At 34.1% G+C, this 6,000-nt stretch overlaps 1 protein-coding gene across 1 annotated transcript in view; it reads right to left on the reverse strand.

Annotated features, from left to right (window-relative positions):
• Positions 1-2,874, reverse strand: part of LOC108673665 (macrophage mannose receptor 1) — a 50,530-nt gene extending 47,656 nt beyond the window's left edge. The window contains exon 1 of the mRNA XM_018161523.2: positions 2,777-2,874. The gene's annotated coding sequence lies outside the window, so the exon portion shown is untranslated. The remainder of the gene's footprint in view (positions 1-2,776) is intronic.
• Positions 2,875-6,000: the final 3,126 nt, after the last annotated feature.

The following is a 6,000-nucleotide window of genomic DNA, read 5'->3' on the forward strand; positions in this document are numbered from 1 at the left end:
ACTCTCCGTCTCAGTTAGTCAATATTTCATGTTTGTTACCTTCACACCAACGCAGTTTTGGAACCTTAGGCCTATTTACACAGTTATCAGCAGGATAATCAGCTTATTTTAATCTAATTAAATTGGAAACATTAGTAGTGTATTCTTCTGGTGACTCAATCAAGACGACGCTTTTGCGACAACTTCCTTAAGTATTCCATCACAGTTTTCTGACTAATTTAACTTCAACAAATTTTAAACTCTTGACCACTTAACCGGGCGGTTAATTGTTCGTTCGTGACCGCCGATAGCCGTAAAATTTCCTTCAACACCCCTTTGAACCCCAGCCAGGTTCGCCAAGAGTAGGACTAATTCAAGACATGCTACATAATTGATCATTATTTTTGTTCAAATGCTAATTGTTTAGATGCTACTTATAGCTCAAAATACTTCCATTCAACTAAATATATTCTGAGTTCGTGGAAGAAATCTGCTTACAAAATTTACACACAATGTGAATAAGTAGAGTAAAACGGACATTAAACTCCAAACGAATTACTGAAAGGCATCTATAGGTGATGAGCAGGATGGAGAATGATGAGAGAAATTACTTAAAAATGAACATCATAATCATAAATAGAGTGGAAATTAACCTGGTTAAAGGGATAAAAATCGACGAAATAAGCTAATAAATCAAATTTTGAGTGATTCAATATATTATATTTACCTAATGGCCTCACGTGGCCTAGTGAATTGAATTTTGATAAATCGATTTACGAAGGAACTCGTATATCAAATTTTAGCAAAATCCACGCATGATTTTCATCTCGGCTTCATCAGAAGAAAAAAAAAACACTTTTTCTGAGTAGGACTTCAGAGTGAATCAGCATTGTTAACTAATATAATAAATAAGATAGATATGAGATATGACTTTATCAAGTTTTGGTATAGACTATAATGATGCTCATCTCAACGGATTGAACTTAAGTGCAAGCAAAACCAAGTAAATATTTTAATTGCATCAAACCATTACAAATGACGTAATAGAAAATTTTTTGTGGACTTCCCCATAGTAAGAGTTGAGCATCCTCAGTTTGCTGTCCAGTACAAACTACAAACAGGACGGAGTTCAAATCACCCATGCAATCGTCATTATAGCTTCAAAATCTGCTGTTTCAGCTCAATTAGAGGTTACATGAGCTGGACTCTGGAGTGGTGATTGTTAAAACTTATAACTTTAAAAACATCATTATAATTATTCATTTCGGTGTATGCTGGAAAGACAGAAGTCTTTAATAAACTATGACTGGTTTCGTATGAACTTTCCATACGAAATTTATGATATAATGTAGATGCGGGATGATAATTTTCGTTTTGAAAATTTGAATCACACAGCATATTGAGTGCCATTGATTATCAGTGATAAAATAATTATTTGTAAGTGAGCAGTAAATGACGGAAGTGGACTAAAATGGGAAACTCTTCATAACAAATTATGTACAGGTAAGAATTAAGTGAGTGCTCTTTAAATGTCAGTAGCAAAATTGGAAAGGATAAATAATAAATAATAATCTTCTGGTTAAATAATCGAAATAGGGAAATAGAAACATTATTGAAGAATTTAAAAATATAAGGACACTCAAGTTGCATTATAAGAGTTTACTATAGATGATGGTGTTGCCAGTATTTTAGACCAAAAATGAATACTGAAATGGCAAAGTTAATACGAATGATACCAGAGACATAAATGATAAGTGTGGATACTGACAGAGGTTAAGTTCTGAACAAGAATGATGTAGCAAAAATATCAAAAATTCAAGATAAGTTATCTGGACGACTTTGAATTGAAGAATGTATAATGTGATTTTAAGTAAGAGAAATATTTATAAAACTAAACCATTTGCAATGTTTGTTTTATGAATAAAAACTTATTTACCATATAATTGATAAACCAATGATAGGAAATTCTCCATACATAGGGGATTTGCCCTTCGGCTTTGAAAAATCTTCCCAACAAGTTTGATTGAAAATAAAATCTGAAATTTAAGTGATTGATGAGCTAATGAATGTATCAAAATTGAATGAATCAAAACTAATAAAGATGGAAAAATTCCACTCAATCGTCATTTGAGGCAGCATGTGACTTTGTGAAGAAAATATTTTAATTGAAATGAAAGAATTGAGAGCATATGTTCCAAAAGAGGCGATGCTAAGTTTCAGTGCCTAGTTTGCAGTTCATGCATGGAGGTAAAAAATTAAATTATCTAAAGTAAGGGTTGAAAGATTAACATAAAGTGGATTGAAAAAAATAGGATTAAAATGGAGAGCGCCTCATTGTTGTACGTAATTGACCTTGTCTCTCGTTGAAATTGAACGTTGATCGGCTCATTTGAAGTTTATATATGGCAAAAAAATCGAACATAAATTTTCTCGTCAGGCCTTCAAACAAACAAAAAACAAAGTAGATTTTTTTCGTCGAGGAAATCGGCGGGGTTGAGCCTTAATTGTTGTTAAAGGAAGCACGTCTGATTATTGCTATGTTTCAAATTAAATATACTCTCCTCACAGCCAATTTATGCAATACAAGCTAAATATTATTCACGATAAAAATTGATTTCATTCTGTTATCGGTATTTGAGTGTTGTAAGAATTCATTTATGCTGCTTTATGCTTGCTTTATCAAAATCCTACTGGATAAAGTGAAATTTTCTGGTAACAAATTATTTGCAGTATGGTGAAACGTGTACGTTTCATCATTCATGTTTGAATGACGTGATTAAAACATCACACACTTCACCTGTTGGGCGTTCACAAACGAAAATATGGTCGTTGATTGCACTCTCTGTCAACCATTGGCCACTCGCATTTTCGGCATCGACCACTGCACTAGCTGTTCCGCCCATGGATCTGCAAATTAAAGAAATTCGAATAATAAAAAGTCGGAAGCGAAAAGTGAATGTTTCTGCGTGAACTTTCGAGGTTCAGCGGGCATTAGGGACAATTCTTTCCTAAGTTTGAGAAGGTTCGTTGCTTGCATGTTAAGTCTAAAATTCGAAATTCTTCTATGGCAATTTGGAGGTGTCAAAGACGATCAGACGTGGAGTGGGCTACTAGACCTTTGAACGGACAAGCGCATAACTAGAAAAGGCTTTACCGACAAGGATGGCATGAAAGAACAATCGTAAACCCACTTGTGTGGAAATAGCTGTTGTTCGTAGGAACAGCCCCAATCATATGAAAAGCGCAACTGTACAAGAGACCGGCCAGATGGCAGAAATGAGCAGTATAAAAGTTGCAACGTTTCGACAAATGTGTGTCCTACGTTATATACATTTAGAATAAATTAACATATTTCATTAGTTATCTGTTTTGTTCGTTGTTTTTATAAACAATCTGCCAGAAGTAGTATACAGCGTGTGCTCTATGTATACCGACGACACAAAACTTTATAAGAAAGTAAAGGATGCGTCAAATAAAGCGCAATTGCAATATGTTCTTGACAGTTTAGTTAACTGGGTTGATAAGTGGCAGCTGCGGTTTAATGCTGACAAGTGTAAAGTACCCCTCGGGATTCGGGAAGAACATTGAACAGCAAGATTACAGTATGAGAAGACATGGTTGCAACGAGAGAGTAATGATTGAAAATTCTGGTGTGAAAATGATTTGGGAATTTATGTCGACATTATCGACAAAGAGCTGAAATCTTCTAAGCAAGTTGAAACGGAAGCTAATAAATCCAACAAACTTCTTGGGTGATCAGACTCTCTTACGAGTTCCTAGATGCAGAAGCAATGAAGCAGTTTGTTGCAGTCGTGCCTAGAGTTTGAAAACGCCGCTTGTGGTCACCGAGACTTGGAAATGACAAAAATTTAAAAGAGAGTGTTCAAAGACGTGCAACAAAGATAATTCCAGGCTTGAAGGTTAAGTCCTATTAATAAAGATTAAAGATTATAAAGCTTCCAATATTCTTTTATCGACGTCTGCGTGGGGACGTCATTGAAGTATGCAAGTATATTCATTGTTCATACAAGGTCCCAGTAGGATTATTAGAATTTGAAACGAGAACTGAAACCAGGGGCCACGACCATAAGCTAAAAAAACTGCGTTGCAACTTCTCCACGCGCCAACATTTCTTCCCGCTTCGAATCACCGACATGTGGAACAGCCTCCCGTTTGAATAGTTTTTCTTCAACATGCAATTCTAACTTCTTGCCTTTGTCATCGGAAGCTGACTGCCAACTACACATTTTCTCATCAAATTGTTTAATTAGTTTTTCTTCAAAATAATCGATCTTGGACTCATAAATTTTATATTTATCTTCAAGTGCAGACTCTAAACATTTCAAACATAAATCAGTATTATAAAACTCAAGTCGTAAGTCTCTCAGGTTTGTAATAGTTAAATTGGAAGTGGAATGTTCATTTCGAAGAGTTTCGATTAAAGTTTTTAGACACTCTAAGGGAGATACTTCAATTCAGAGTTCAAAGATACTTCAAACATTTCTAAGCATAAATGTCCTCAAATTGCATCACCCATTTTACCACGTTTTTGAATTTTATAGGCGGACCAAAAATCTTGCATTTATTCCTGTACGTTTTAAACTCGTTAGGTCATATCAAACCATAACTATCAAAGTATTAACATGTATCATTTTCCTTATACCAACAAGATCAATGTGTTCCAGTGATCTCTTTAACATCCAGGTTCAAAATTACTCGCTCCGTTTTAAAAGGTGACCAAGGCAGTGTATCCGTCATGAAAATATCTCTGACTCTAGGAACTTTCAATACTCCCAAACAATGTTTCAAATCATGTTGTGTTAATGCTTTAATGGGTATTATTTTCTTGGTGGATTCAATTAGATAACCCCACAAGATTTTTTTCGGTGAAGATTTTTATTTTCGCTGGAATCAATGTTAAACCGGATCCCCTTTTAGCTTCCATTGCTTCATTATGTCGTTTCGTTTCTGCTATAAGTTTATCATCAGCTTTCTTCTTATTGACTGCACTAGCTATGGCAGAAGCTCCTCCTGCCAGAGACCCAGCAGCGCCTAGAGCTCCTGGGATAGCAGGAGTTGAAAAGATGAAACCTCCTTTTGCTTCTTTTGTTGATACAAAAGAAGTTTTAATTTTCTTACAAATCAAGCAACGTCCGTACTTCAATATTTTATTATTTTGCGTCATAACATACTGAGCATGCTCACTATCAGTATTTTTGACATTTTACGCAATACATCATTTCAGTGAGATATAAATCCGAAATAATTTTTAATTTTTTTAGTAATTTATATTCATTTTTTTCATTATCAGATTCTAATTGAATTATTATTCTGTCTGAAAGATTCAGAGCATAAGCATGTGTATTATCAGGAATGTTATTACTGAATTCAGCTTAAATCTTCATATTAATAAGACTGTCCGTAAGATGTTTATTTTGCCGCCTGATATCAAGTACGACAATCGGATGTAAAAACCTATAATCTCTGTGTGCAACTGCACAATTTGTCTATGATGCATAATCTACCATCATTTTATAAACTACCGCATACTTGTTACTATCAAAATCAATTTGTAGGTTTTGCTCAGGATTCCTTTCGTTATTTAGCTGGATATATGCATTCTTTATATCACAATGATCAAACAGTGCATTGTTAGAAAGTTGCGAATTATCTCTACTAGTTTGGAAAGCTAAACTAACATAACGAGGTCTTTCAGTTTCCGAACTTTTGACGATATTTTTATTTTATTTTTTATTTGACGATATAATTTAATCTTATACTCATCAGATAATTTATAAACCGTCATTTTCCAAATTAGTCTTTTGATAAAAATTTTTCCATCTGCAACTTTATATTGGTTATGTGAATCTAAAAGCAAAGAAAACGCCAAGAAAATTCACCATATCGATATTGAAAACGTTTCGGAGTCCAGCTCCATCATCAGTTCGACTAAACTAAAAATGAATAAAATCACTTTAAAAGTCAAAATTCAAAGACAGACATAAAACCTAAACAAGACCT

This window comes from Hyalella azteca, unplaced genomic scaffold (genome assembly GCF_000764305.2).
Source record: "Hyalella azteca isolate HAZT.00-mixed unplaced genomic scaffold, Hazt_2.0.2 contig9392, whole genome shotgun sequence".
NCBI lineage: Eukaryota > Metazoa > Arthropoda > Malacostraca > Amphipoda > Hyalellidae > Hyalella > Hyalella azteca.